The sequence below is a fragment of the Carica papaya genome, chromosome 9 (genome assembly GCF_054855325.1).
Source record: "Carica papaya isolate Zhongbai chromosome 9, ASM5485532v1, whole genome shotgun sequence".
Classification (NCBI taxonomy): Eukaryota; Viridiplantae; Streptophyta; class Magnoliopsida; order Brassicales; family Caricaceae; genus Carica; species Carica papaya.
The window spans coordinates 10,478,679-10,494,198 of NC_142317.1; the positions used below are offsets into that span (position 1 = coordinate 10,478,679).

General features: G+C 33.2%; 1 long non-coding RNA gene across 1 annotated transcript in view; it reads left to right on the plus strand.

The window, feature by feature from the left end:
• Positions 1 to 14,320, plus strand: part of LOC148239799 (uncharacterized) — a 33,285-nt gene extending 18,965 nt beyond the window's left edge. Inside the window, exon 2 of the long non-coding RNA XR_015816236.1 lies at positions 14,121 to 14,320. This is a non-coding gene — a long non-coding RNA (uncharacterized LOC148239799). The remainder of the gene's footprint in view (positions 1 to 14,120) is intronic.
• Positions 14,321 to 15,520: the final 1,200 nt, after the last annotated feature.

Below are 15,520 nucleotides of genomic sequence, written 5' to 3' on the forward strand. Positions count from 1 at the left end.
ACAAGACTCTAAATTTTCTTACTTATATTACTAAACAAAAGTATGAAACGGTAACCTTAATCTCACAGTCTAGTTTCAAAAATTTTCTCTGTATCTTCAATAACTGGAGAGTGATAGGGGTAAGATAAAATATCCCAGTAATGATATTATAAAATAACAGCATCGTATATACAATATATAATTTCTTTACTCACAACAAAATATATATTATACAATCTTTTCAGAATATATACGAATCAGAAAACGAATACACAAATTAAAAAACATATTCAAAATTGTTTTGTTGTAAACTTCATCACTATTATGGATGATCAATAAGTTTTTATTTATTATGTGTAGGTATAGATATTTATCACTGGCTTTCCATATACCCAAACACAAAACGGCATGTAACGGTATACATGAGTACCTTGAAACACTGCTACCCCCTAAACATGGAATGATTAGGGCACGCAGATTAGACTATTTTTTCATACACCCGAACATGGAATGGTTACATATGGGTACACACTTATCACTTCGCCAATACACCCGAATACAGAATAATATGTATGACCATATTGAAGTCTCGCATAATACAAGTGCTTTCAAAACAACTCATTTCAATAATGAGTGATGCACACATATCAATATCACATTTCGAAAACATAAAGCAAAATAACACTTACATCGAAGTAAAATTTTAACAAATCTTACTTATCAAATACAAAAGACATTAAATACTTGCATATTTTTATAATGAAAATACCTAAAATACTTCAAAACTACGTAGGCTATGAATCCATAATATCCACTTACCTTTGGTCCTTTGTAGTCGTAATCTTAATTTCAGCATAATTCCAACTTTATTTATGATAAAAATCCAGTAGAGTTTCAGGATGATTTTTGGTCACTTTCTTAACTAAAAAATATCCAACACAATACTCAAAACTAATTCTAAAAATCAAAGAGAAATTAAACTTCAAAACTTAAGAAAAGGCTTACCTTTCTAACAGTTTATAACCTCCTTTTGATCGTGAGCCTTCTTCTTATTCTCTTACTTTTCTTCTGCTCTCACAAATTTAGTAGATTTTCTTAAGGTTTTTATCTAAAATCTTAAAATACTCTAAAAAATCACACACTTTGTACTCCCTCTTCCTCCTTCAACTTTATGCTTCTTACTATTTTTCTCTTATCTAGAATATCTCTTCCTCCCTTTACTCATTACCTATTTATACGAGTGGGGAGCCATGAGAGAAAGGTTTCCACTATTTCATCATCTTACTTCATCCAAAAGTTGTCATCTTTCATCATGTCACTTCATATGAGAGGTTAACACTTTTTACATGCCATTTTATCTAAAAGGTTACTACTTTTCGCATGTCACTCCATCTAAAAAGTTACTAATTTTTACATGTTACTTTATCTAAAAGTTATCACTTTTTATATATTACTTCATGTAAAAGTTACCATTTTCTGCTATATCATTTTATCTAATAGTTACCATTTTTCATTATACCATTTCATTTAAAAGGTTCCCATCTTTTTTCATGCCTCTTCATGGTTATTCTAACTCATTCATTCTTATCCATCATTTTTTTGTTTGACTCTAAACTATATCATTAATCTTATTATATATTTTCAAACACATACAAAGGCTAAATTAAATATATCAAACATAAAGTATTAACTCGATAATATTTTCAATGTATCACATCCTCCCTCCTTAAAAAAAGAAATTTGATCCTCCAAATTGGACTTACTAGTGGTCACAAACAGATGTGAGTATTTGGCCTTCATTCTCTTCTAGCTCCCATGTGGCTTCTTCAGTCGAATGATGCTATCATGGTACCTTTACTAAGGAGATTACATTGAACCGTAATAGCTTTTCTTTACGATCCACTATCTGCACAGGAAGCTCAATGTAGGATAGGTTGTCCTAAAGTGCAAGGGGTTCATATCATAGTACATGCGATGGATCTGGGTGATATTTCTTAGCATCAACAAATGAGAGACATTGTGTATGTTGGCTAACTCACGTGGTTATGCTAAATAGTAGGCGACATCTCCCACTTTATCCAACATCTCAAAAGGTATGATAAATCTAAGATTGAGTTTTCCTTTCCTCCAAAATATCATGATCCCTTTAATTTATGAGATTTTTAAAAATACATGTTCACCTACTTCAATCTAAATCTCTTTTCCGATTGTTGGCATAATTTTTCTTCCTACTTTGATCTGTTAGAAGATGTTTTCTAATCAATTTCACATTCTCTGTAGTTTCTTCTATCAATTCAGGTCTAACTAGTTTTTGTTCCTTAACTTTTTCTCAACATATAGGCGATCTGCAGGATCTTTCATAAAAGCCTCATAGGGTGTCATTTGAATACTATACTGATAGCTATTATTATATGTAAACACAATCAGAGGTAAATGATCGTCCCAATTACCTCGTAACTCAATGATGTAACTCAATGATGCAAGCCCATAGCATATCCTTTAGAGTTTGGATTGTCCGTTCTGGTTGACCATCCATCTGAGGATGGAAAGTCGTAGTAAAGCATAGCTTGGTCCCCATGGCATTCTATAAACTGGTGTAAAATCTTGAAATAAAGTGGGGATCTCGAACGAAGACGATTGTGATTGAAATTTTATGCAATCTCACAATCTCCTTGATATAAAGTCTGGTTAACTTGTCCAGTGGGTTATTTACTCTAATAGCCAGGAAATGAAAAGACTTCGTTAGTTTATCAATGATAACCCAAATGGCATCATGCTGGGATCTTGTTTTAGGTAGACCCACCACAAAATCTATGGTAATATGTTCCTATTTCCACTTTGCTACCGGTAAGGGCTGAAGTAGTCCTGCTGGCCTCTGACATTCATAATTCATTTGTTGACATATTAGACATTTGGAAACGAAATCTGCTATATTATTCTTTATCCCACTCCATTTGTATTTGGTCATCAAGTTCTAATACATCTTAGTGTTGTCAAGGTGTATAGCAAATCTAGAGTAGTGCGCTTTTTCTAATATCTCAATTTTCATACTATTATTATTTGACACACATGCTCTGTTTCCAAACCTCAATACACCATCTTTTGATAGTCTAAATTCAGGCCTACGTCCCTTACTGACATTTTCTATAATCGACTTCAAGGTAAGATCAAATTGTTGATTTTCTCTAATTTTTGGCACCAAAATAGGTTATACTTTTATATTGGCTAGGTATCCTCCTGATCTCTTATGTCGAACGTTTAGGTTCAAATTTTGGAACTCCTTTATGAGTCTTCACTCTGAGGCCATCATGTAGGCAAGAGTCTAAGTACTCTTCCTACTAAGTGCATCTGCAACCATATCATTTTTTCTCAGATGGTATAAAATCTTACAATCATAATCCTTAAGTAAATCAATTCATCTCCTTTAGTGTATATTAAGTTCTTTCTGCGAGAACAAATACTTTAAAATCTTATGTTTTGTGTGAATCTCAAAACTTTTATCATATAGATAATGGCGCTAGATCTTTGAGGTAGAAACTATAGCGGCTAGTTCTAAATCATGGGTAGGATAGTTATGCTCATGATTTTTTGATTGTTTAGAATCATATGCTATCATTTTTTCGTATTTTATTAACACACATCTCAATCCTTACTTTAAAGCATCACTATAGATAGAGAATCTGCTAGTACCATTAGGAATAACCAATACTGGTGCTATTGTCAACTACTTCTTCAGTTCTTGAAAACTTTGTTCACACTTGTCATTCTACTCAAACTTCGTGTCCTTTCTAGTGAGCTGAGTTAGTGGAGTAATGATCTTTGAAAAACTTTCAATAAACTTCTTGTAGTATCTAGCTAGACTGAAGAAACTTTGAACTTCAGTTATCATTATAGGCCTTTTCCAGTCTACTACGTTTCTACCTTAGTAGGATCTATTGATATCTCGTCCTTTGAAACTATGTCTAAGGAAGGCAACCTCCTTTAACTAAAACTTACACTTCTTAAATTTGACATATAACTTCTTTTTCCTAAGTATCCCAAGCAATATTACCAGATGCTCCGCATGTTCAGCCTCGCTCCTTGAATATATTAGTATATCATCAATGAAGATGATGACAAACTTATCCAAAAATGGTTAAAAGACTCTGTTCATCAAATCCATAAATACCGCGGGAGCATTTGTTAGACCAAAAGGCATGACTAAGAATTCATTATGGCCATACCTGGTCTTGAAGGCAGTCTTAGGAACATCCTCTTTTTTAATATTTAATTAATGGTATGCAGAACGTAGATCAATCTTTAAGAATACTTGGACTCCTTAAAGTTGGTCAAACAAATCATCTATACGAGGTAACTGATACTTATTCTTTATAATAACTTAGTTTAGTTGCTTATAATCGATATAGAGCCACATGGTACCATCCTTCTTCTTTACAACTACTACTGGAGCTCCCTATGGTGATACACTTGGTCTGATGAAACCCTCGTCCAATAATTCCTGCAGTTGTTTCTTGGATTCCTCTAATTCAACTTTTGCCATTTGATATGAAGCCTGAGGCCCTATTTGTTTGGTTATAAATGGTAGTAAATTAATGTATGGTATTTCACAAGCATGATAAAATCATATTTGTATCAACTTCCAACATGATGAGATGGTAGTAAACAGTAGCCGACTGGCAAATTTGGGATGAATTTTAAAAACTATCGAATCGGTGGTATGTGACGGACAAATAATTTTTTTCTCTATATATCCTCATAAAATATATTTAATTCCCGTTATAGCTTCCTAAACAAACACCCTCATAAAATATGCTTAATAAATTAATTCATGGTAAATGATTATTTTAAACACATTTTAATTTTTATTTGTTGAAATAATTTTAGATTTAATATAATAATATATAATTACAATAATTTGTTTCTAATATATAAATAATTTTATTTTTATTAAAATTAAATTAATGTGATAATGTAAATAATAATTATTTATTTTATAAAATATAAAAATTTAATTTGATTATATGTAATAATTATTTATTTAAATACAAATTTAATTATATTTTTATGTAATTTATTTTTTTTCATTATATACTTCTTATATACCATTTACTATTACAGATAATAAAGTATTAGTAAATTAATAATTTGATTAAAAATACAATCATACCATCCTATCATCCAAGAAAAAAGAACTATCATTCTTTTTTTCATCCAAACATAAAAAAAATTGTTATTTTCATCCTATGTCATTGTTATCAAATCACTATTACTACTATATATTAATTACCTATCACTAAAATTTATCCAAATATGGCCTTAGATATAGGGCTCGTACGAGGAATTAAGTCAATAAAGAACTCGATCTCCTTATCTAAGGGTGGACTTGGGAGATCTTTTGGGAAAATATTGAAAAATTCCTTCACCATGAGTATCTGTTGTAGATTGACTTCTTTAATTTTATTCTCTACTACGTAAGCCAAATACCTTGTACATTTCTTCTCAAGTAATCGTTGAGTTTAAATGCAAGATCTGAGACATGGATGTTGGGGCTCCTTAATCTCTTTGAATTTGAAGGTTTTATCATTGGGAACATTAAAGGTCACCGTCTTCCCATGATAATCTATATTGGCATGATACGCCACCAACCAGTCCATTCCTAATATGATGTCAAAAACATGTATATCTAAGAGTATGAGATCTACTGGTAACTCTCTGTTGGTAATCTCCACAACACGTGCTCGGCAGACTCTACTAGTGGTCAAGTCCATATTGGTTGTGGTAGATACTACTAATACATAATCTAAAGGTGATTGTTCAATGTTCAAATGCTAAGCAAACTCATGTGATACAAAAGAGTGTGTAGATCCTGGGTCAATTAAAACCTTAGCCAAGGTACTAGAGATAGTGTTCATACCTTGGATCACAACTTGGGACAACATCTCTCTCTGTAAGGGCAATACTCTTCCTTGAGTTATTAGCCTGGTCTGCTCTTTATTGATAGGACACTCTTTGATCCGATGTTGAGTACTATCACATCAAAAATATCCATTTGTCAGCTTATTGTAGGGTCTGCTACCATGGTTCTTTCCACAATAGGGGCATATCTACTATAGCCCTTGTGCTGGGATTATAATACCTGTTTTTTTACTTTTATCAAATTGTGATAGCTCCTGGGTTTTTTTCTTATTGTTTGGTATTAATGGTTGAACTTATTGGATCTTTTGTGGGACTGCGCTTGTAGCCTCTTCTGCAATTTGGGCTCATTCTAGTGCTTCTTGGTAGTCACTAATCTTCATAACTAAGATTTTATCCCATATCTTCTTAACAAGCCTCTTTGAAACTTTTTGTCTCTTAGGCTTTCATCTGCTATTAAGTTGGGCACAAATCAAGCCAACTTTATGATTTTTTTTGCATATTCTGTCACTCTCATATTCTCGTGCTTTAACTCTAAAAACTCCATTTACTTTTGTTCTCGAACAAAGCCAAGAAAATATTTCTCATATAATGCCGCTCCAAATGCTTCCCAAAGGATTAGTGTCCTCAAGGATTTATTCTTTAGGCGCCACCAGTGTTCTACAACTCCCTTGAATAATGTGGCTAATTGTACATTTTGCTCTGAAGTGGGTTGAGAACCTCGAACATCTTCTCCAACTCCATGATCCACTGTTCGGCTAATATCTGGTCAGTTGCTCCAGCAAATGGTGGTGGGTTCATTCTCTTGAATCTTTCAATGAGTTTTTCATTATTTTCCTCCATGGGCTAGGTGTTACTGGTACTAGCATTATTACCGTTAGTAGTACTTTAGCTATGGACTACATGTTGACCTACCACCGTAGCCAAGCCTTCGATTATACGCGTGAGTCTATCTAGACTCTGCTTAATCCGGTCTTCCGGAATCCAATGTGCTTATTCTCTCAGTATCCTTGTCATTTCCTACATTCATGAAATTCAAACTTAGAGGCATTGCACTATGTTTTAAAACTCTATCTAAATTTCATGTAATCCTAAGCCTCGTATTCAAGAGATGTCTTAGAATCGTACTCTAATACCACTTATCACAAACCATATCCCGTCTTATAGGATAATGACCGGAGTATACTTATTTAAATTACAGATACTCGAATTAAGTAAAATAACTTAAGTTTATTAATCATAACAGAGTTGCATAAGTGTTACATCCCTTAAATGTAAAACATAAATATATGTACGAGACTCTAAATTTTCTTACTTACATTACTAAACAAAAGTACGAAATAGTAACCTTAATCTCACAGTCTAACTTTAAAAATTTTCTCCATATCATCACTCACTCTGTAGTGGTATCTTTAGTATTTTGAGGGTGATAGAAGGTGAAATAAAATATCCCAATAAGCGATATTATGAAATCATAGCATAATACATACAATACATAGTTTCTTTATACACAACAAAATATATATCATACAATCTTTTCAAAACAGATACGAATCATAAAACAAATATATAAATCAGAAAATAGATTTACAATTGCTTCATTATATACTTCATCACTATTATGGAGGATCAATTAGTTACCATACATTATGCGTTGGCAAAATTCTTATAATTGGTTTCTCATGTACCCAAATATGGAACGATATATATGAGTACGTTAAAACACTGCTATCCCTAGAACACAGAATGGTTAGGGCACACAGATCATATTGTTTCTCCAGGCACCCAAATATGAAACGATTATGTATGCGTACACACTTATCACTTCGCCAATACACCTGAACACGGAAGGGTATGTATGGTCATATTGATGCCTAACATAATGCAAGTGCTTCCAAAACAAGTCCTTTCCATAATGAGTGATGCACATATATCAAAATTATATTTCGAAAACATAAAGCGAAATAACACTTATATCGGAATAAAACTTTAACAAATATTTATTTAGTGAATACGAAAGAAAAATTAAATACTTACACATTTTTATACTGAAAATATATAAAATACTTTAAAATTACATAAACTATGAATCCATAATATCCATTTACCTTAGGTCCTTAGCAGTCATAATTTTAATTCCAGCAAAGTTCCAGCTTTAGTTATGACATTTTTATCAAAAATTCAGTAGAGTTTCGGAATGATTTTTGATCACTTTCTTGATTTAAAAATATCAAACACAATACTTAAAAACTAATCCCAAAAAATCAAAGAGAAACCGAATTTCAAAACTTAATAAAAGACTTACTTTCCTAACAGTTTTTAATCTCCTTTTAATCCTGAGCTTTCTTCCTCTTCTCTTCCTCTGCTCTCACAAATTTAGTAGAGTTTTCTCTATGTTTTTATCTAAAATTTTAAAATACTCTCAAAAGTTCCCACACTTCATACTCCCTCTTTGTCCTTTACCTCTATACTTCTCACTATTTTTCTCTCATCCGAAATGTCTCTTCCTTCTTTTTCTCATCCCCTATTTATAGGAGTGGGGAGCCACGAGAAAGGTTGCTACCATTCCATCATGCCACTTCATCCAAAAGTTGTCATGTTTCATCATATCATTTCATCTAAAAAGATCATCACTTTTCACATGCCATTTTATTTAAAAGGTTATTACTTTTCACAAGTCACTTTATCTAAAAGTTTTATCACTTTTCGCATGCCACTTCATCTAAAAGTTGTCACTTTCTATGTTGTCATGTCATTTAAAAGTTACAACTTTTCACATATCATTTCATCTAATAGTTGTCACTTTTTGTTATGTCATTTTATCTAATAGTTACCACTTTTCATTATATCACTTCATTTAAAAGGTTCTTACCTTTTTCTATATCTCTTCATATTTATTTTATCTCCTTTCTCTTTATCCATCTTTTTCCTGTTTGACTCTAAACTATGTTCTTAACCTTATTATATATTTTCAAACACATATAAAGGCTAAATTAAATATATCAAAATAAGAAATTAACTCGAGGGTATTAAATCATTCATGTCCTCATCAAATGCATACATAACGCAAACCAAAATTCAAAGGCCCATATGGTCCAAAATTTATACTAATTGGAGTCATTGAAATGACACATGTTCTGATATCATTTTTGATGCTTTGAGTCTAAACAACACTAGCCAATAATTTTTTGGACTTAAACTATTGGCTCTCAAAAATTAACACTCAAGCATCATTGGTGTATGACTTGAGTCATTCAATATAACTCAACAATCACATATCATTCCTATATAAAATTAAGATATGACAAAAACATAATCTTTAAAAATTAACTACATATTCTTTTCTAAAACTAAATCAAATGTTATGAGAATGAAAAATATTGTGTTGGTATGGGCTTCAACATCAAATTATTCTGGAAGTTTTTAGGCAAAAGTGCATATTTGCTTGCTTGGGAAAACCCAATTAGCATCCAAATTTTAGCATAATAGAAAATTTTATTAGTGCTTTAATTCAAAATAATTCTTTTGTTAACTTGCTACTTATTGAAGTTTACCATACTTTTTTTCTTTTTCAAAATGATCGATTTTGGAATAATTAGTTGGAGATTGTTCTAAATTATAATTGTTGCATAAAATTTTAAGTTGTAAATCAAATATCCAATTTTCTAAATAAGAATCGCTAGTAGAATCAAATATTAAGATTAAAAACATATTTCATTAACTAAAATTTATTTTTATCTATTGTAATTTTTAAAGGAAAATTTGAAATTAAAATATTTTAAAAATAAATTTTGATGTTATAGATAACTAAAAATAATTATTTTTAAAAAAATCATATAAATATTGTATCTTATAATGTACTTTACAATTAAATAAAAATAAGTTATCTAAGTATTTTATTGGATTTAATTTTATTTAGATTCAAGTGAATCTCTAAAGCTACAATTTAATCTTATTTAGATTTCAAGTGAATATTTAAAATTAGAGTGAATCAGATGATTTACTACTAATGTTGGAGTTTGCTTAAGATTCATGATATATTGTGATAAATTTAAATTATTGTATTGCTGAATACAATTGAGTTGTAAGATTCGAATATTAAATTGTAAGATTAATACTCGAGTAAAAGTATAAGCATTGAAACATGAGTATTTAGGTCTTGTTTAATTTTGAATTCATGATTCACAAAAGACAATTTAATTGTTGCAGTAGTCAATTTTTTAATGTAACCATAATATATTTTTTATACACTTCTATCTAATAATAAAAATATTAAGATTATATTCCAAATTAATTCAATTTAGGGTTATTTAACTATTTATACTTAATATATCCTTAATCTACAAGTATCTTAAGTTATCTGTTTAGTAAGGACACTAACTATTTTGACTTTTAAAGTTATGGACTATGATAGCTTGAAAATACCTCCGATTTAATTTCTTATATTTAATATATTTATTTTAGTTTTACATGTGTTTGAAAATATATAATAGGGTTAATGACAGTTTAGAGTCAAATGAAAAAAAGATGGATAAAGATGAAGGACTAAAATAAGCATGAAGAGGCATGAGAAGAGGTGGGAATCTTTTAAATGAAGTGGTATAATAAAAAATGGTAACTACTAGATAAAATGATATGACAAAAAATGATAATTTTGAGATGAAGTGCCATATGAAAAGTAATAACTTTTAGATGAAGTGACATGTGAAAAGTGGTAACCTTTTAGATAAAGTAGCATGTGAAAAGGCCTTTTAGATAAAACGACATGTGAAGAATGGTAACCTTTTAAGTAAAGTGACATGATTAAAAATGACAACTTTTATATAAAATAGTATGACAGAATGGTGGCAACCTTTCCATCGTGGCTCTTCACTCCTATAAATAGGGGATATGATAAGAGAGGAAAAGACATTCCGGATAAGAGAAAAATAGTGAAAAACATAGAGATGAAGGAAGAAGAGGGAGTACGAATTGTGTAATATTTTAGAGTATTTTGAAGTTTTAGATAAAAACCTTGAGAAAAATATACTAAATTTGTGAGAGCAGAGAAAGAGAAAGAGAAGAAGAAACATGATCACGATAGTTTTTAAGTATTGTATTGGATATTTTTGAATTAAGAAAGTGACAAAAAATTATCCTGAAACTCTGTCGAATTTTTTAGAGAAAAAAGTTATAAATAAAGCTGGAACTTTACCGAAATTAAGATTACGACTGCTAAAGACCTAAGGTAAGTGGATATTATGAATTTATAGCCTACATAGTTTTGAAGTATTTTGTATATTTTTAGTATAAAAATGTGCATGTATTTTATTTGTTTTCCATATTTTCTAAGTAAATATTTGTTAAAGTTTTACTTCGATATAAGTTTTATTTCACTTTGTATTTTAAAATATGATTTTGATATGTGTGCATCTATAACAGCCCCGGAAATTTTAAATGGAACTTTAAATTCAAAAATATCAAATGCGGAAGCGAGATCAAAATTTCAGTTAACATCCCTTACACGAAAACCAAAAACGTACTTAAAATATAAAAGATTAAACTAACTAAGAGAGAAACTCGAAAATAAAACTATGAGTATGACTACAGAGTCTCTAGGCATCCCCTTCGTCGTCCTCCTGCGGAACGGGCTCGGGAACCATGTCTTCCTGATCTGAAATGATAAAATAAGGAGTGAGCTACACTAGCCCAGTAAGAACATCACGATATCTCACCGTCACGGAGGTAAAGGTGGGTAGAAAAACACAAAAGACCAATGGAGCATGATTTATAACAAATCCTTTTATTTATGATAAAACCTTTACCATCCACTTACCTCGGTGGAATTCATGAAACAATATAAGAAAACAATAACATTATCACAATCATGGAATAATATAAGCTGTAAAACATAGCACTTATCACGCCTTTTGTAATTCAATCATTATACAGCATATCCTTTTTTCATTTACCAGCCTACTAGTATCTATGGGGGTCCATAGGGGTCCCCTACCCGTTAACCTTTAACATTCATAATCAGTTTCCAGAGCCGTCCCCATACCCCGTCCGGTATGGGCGCCAAAACCATAAACCTCAATACCCCGTCCGGTATGAGGGTGAAACGGGCCGTCCCCATACCCCGTCCGGTATGGGCGCCAAAACCATAAACCTCAATACCCCGTCCGGTATGAGGGTGAAATGGGCCGTCCCCATACCCCGTCCGGTATGGGCGCCAAAACCATAGGATCTCCATACCCAGCCCGGCATGTGAGACCACAATCCCGGTAGGGTTCCCTACGGACCCGGTCCGTCCACCATCTCCCAGGATATCTAGTCAGGCTGACCCCATCATATAATTATCAGTCTACACAATCTTTCATTTTCCTTTTCCTCAATAAGCATCATCAATTCACATTTAAACAAGCAAATCGTAATTCATGTCAAACAGACAACATACAGTATCAGTTCTTCAGTCTTTCAACCCATAATTTATAAAACAGTAATATATGCACTCGAAACTATAAAATGAACACATCAAACCTCATAATGCATTTAAAGCTGTAAAACAGGCCAAATAACAGTAAATCATCAATCACACTAGACTCGGGCTCCATTAGCAGCCTTAAGCAATTTCACACATGCGTTAATTCAAGAAATACCGTTTTATCATTTTGAACTTTAATACCGTGATAGGAAATAGGGTGAGGGGTCCTTACTTGTCTTCGGGATCCGAATACGATTCACAGTGCGCCTACAGGCCGTCCCTAATTTTTCCTGAATTTTTCCCGGGGAACTGAAACACACTAACAGTACCTGCACGTGTTCCAAAAAAAACCCAAATTAGGCCCAGGGCCTCTTTCAGCCCAAATCGCAACTCCGGCACGGCGGCTCCGCCGTGCTCCGGCGACGGCGCCGCCGCTGGCGGCGGCGAGTCACCTCGGGTTGGCTGTTTTCGGCCGTTTTCGGCCGAATTCGGCCACACTCGCATCGGTCCTTGTGAGAAAACAACCCTAGGGCCCTCGGGGGGCCAAAAAATCACGGAAAAACGGAGCTTACCGGCGGTGGTGCTCTCGGGTGCGGCGGCTCTCCGGCGAGGTTCGTGTTTTGGTGATTCGGCTCCGGTCAACCTGTAGAGAAAAGAATGGTGATCATGGTGATATAAAAATTGCATCGAACGGAGGCCGGGAAGGGCCTCGTCGGAGACAAAAACCGAGAGGGGATGCGGCGGCGCCGCTGGTCTTCAGCCGCGTATTTCGGCCGTTTGGCCGGGATTTTGGCTTCGATTTGGCCATAGGAGGAATCAGCGTGGAAAAACGAGTCGGGGGTATGAAATTTACCTCGATCGGCGGTCAGAAATTTCCCCGGTGCGGCGGCGGGTGGCGGCGGTCGGCCTCTGGTTCGTCTTCTCCGGCGAGCGGCAGGCGGCTAGGGTTTGTGGTCTGGTGTGGGGGTTCTATTTATAACCCCTTGCCTTTTGATCTCTGCCGTCCATTTTATTTTAATCTGGGCCGTTCGTTTTTGATTGAATCTGGGCCGTCCGTACGATTGTATCTGGGCCGTCCGATCGCGCGATTGATCTGGGCCGTCCGATCGCGCCCACGCGGATCGCCAACGTGGCCCGTTTCGGAGCGACGTGGTCTTGCCACGTGGCAGGCCCCGGTTGGCCGGGACTGCTGACCGGGCCTGCTGACGTGACTGCCGACGTGGCTTTTTTTTTTTTTTTTTTTCCTCTGTCCGAGCGCTACAGCATCACTCATTATGAAAAAAAGTTATTCCGAAAATACCTACATTATACTAGCCTTCAATATGGCCGTACATAACCATTTCGTGTTCAAGTGTATCGGCAAAGTGATAAATGTGTACTCATATATAACCGTTCCGTATTCGGGTATATGGAAAAAATAGTCTGATCTGTGTACCCTAACTGTTCCGTGTTCGGGGGGTAGTAGTATTTCAAAGTACTCATGTATGTCATTCCATGTTCGGGTACATAGAGAACCACTGATAAGTATCTGTGTCTACGTATAATGTATGCTAACTAATTGATCCTCCATAATAGTGATGAAGTATACAACATGAATCTGTTTTATGATTTGTGCCTTCGTCTTTTGATTCGTATCTGTTTTGGAAAATATTATATCATATATGTTTTGTTGTGTGTAAAAAAATTATATATTACATATACTATGCTGTGATTTCATAATATTGCTTACTGAGATATTTTATCTCATCCCCCTATCACCCTCCAGATACCGCTACAGAGTGAGCGATGATATGGAGGAAATTTCTGAAGTCTAGACTTTGATATTAAAGTTACTGTTTCCTATTTTTGTTTAATAATGTAGGTAAGAAAATTTAGAGCTTCGTACATATGTTTATATTTTATATTTAAGGGATGTAATGCTTCTGGGACTCTTTTATTATTAATAAAGTTCAGTTATTCTACTTACCTCGAGTCTATATGATTTAAAGAAGTATGCTGCAGTCATTATCCTATAAGACGAGGTGTGGTATGTGACATGGACATTAGAAAATATATATATATTTCTTTAATATCTAATCAATACGACATTAGCATTTCACTTCTACTGTTTTCTTTTCTAGTTTGTTTTTTCTTCTACTATATGTTTGGTTTTACAAAGAATACCATCATTTTCTGACAAAAAAATGAGAAGAAAAAAAAATGCAAACACTGTAATAAAAACTAAAAATTAAGGAAAAAATATACTAATTATATTCATCAATAATTTGTCAAGAAACAGAAATCACAATGTGATAACTTGAAAATACTCCCGAGCTAATTTCTTATATTTGATATATTTAACTTAGCTTTTCTACGTGTTTGAAAATATATAATAAGATTAAGGATATAATTTAGAGTCAAATGAAAAAATGATGGATAAGGATGAAGGAGCTAGAATAAGTATGAAGAGACATGAAAAATTGTGGTAATCTTTTTAATGAAGTGGTATAATAAAAAGTGATAACTTTTAGATAAAATGACATAATAAAAAATAAAAATTTTTAGATAAAATATCACATGAAAAGTGATAACTTTTTAGATGAAATGGTATGTGAAAATATAACGGCCCCGGAAGTTTGAATGAAATATATGTATTAAAAATCTCAAATGCAGAAGCGTAATAAAAATTTTGATTAACATCCCTTACACAATAACCAAAACGTACTCAAAACATGAAGGAACAAACTAACTAAAAGATATACTCGAAATAAAAACTATAAATACAACTATAAAGTCTTTAGGCGTCCTCTTCGCCATCTTCCTGCGGAACGGGCTCGGGAACAACGTCTTCCTGATCTGAAATGGTTAAATAAGGGATGAGCTATACCAGCCCAGTAAAGACATCACACTATCTCACCGCCACGGAAGTAAAGGTGGGTAGAAAACAAAAATGACCAATGTAGCATAATTTATAACGAACTCGTTTATTAACATAAAAACCTTTACTGTCCACTTACCTCGGTGAGATCCATGAAAACAACATATGAAAATAATAACCTTATAATATCATGAAATCATACACACTTTATAACATAACACAATCATACCTTTATATTTCAATCATCAGAAAACAGATTTCTTTTTTTACTAGTCTACTAGTATCCATGGGGATCCATAGGGGGTCCC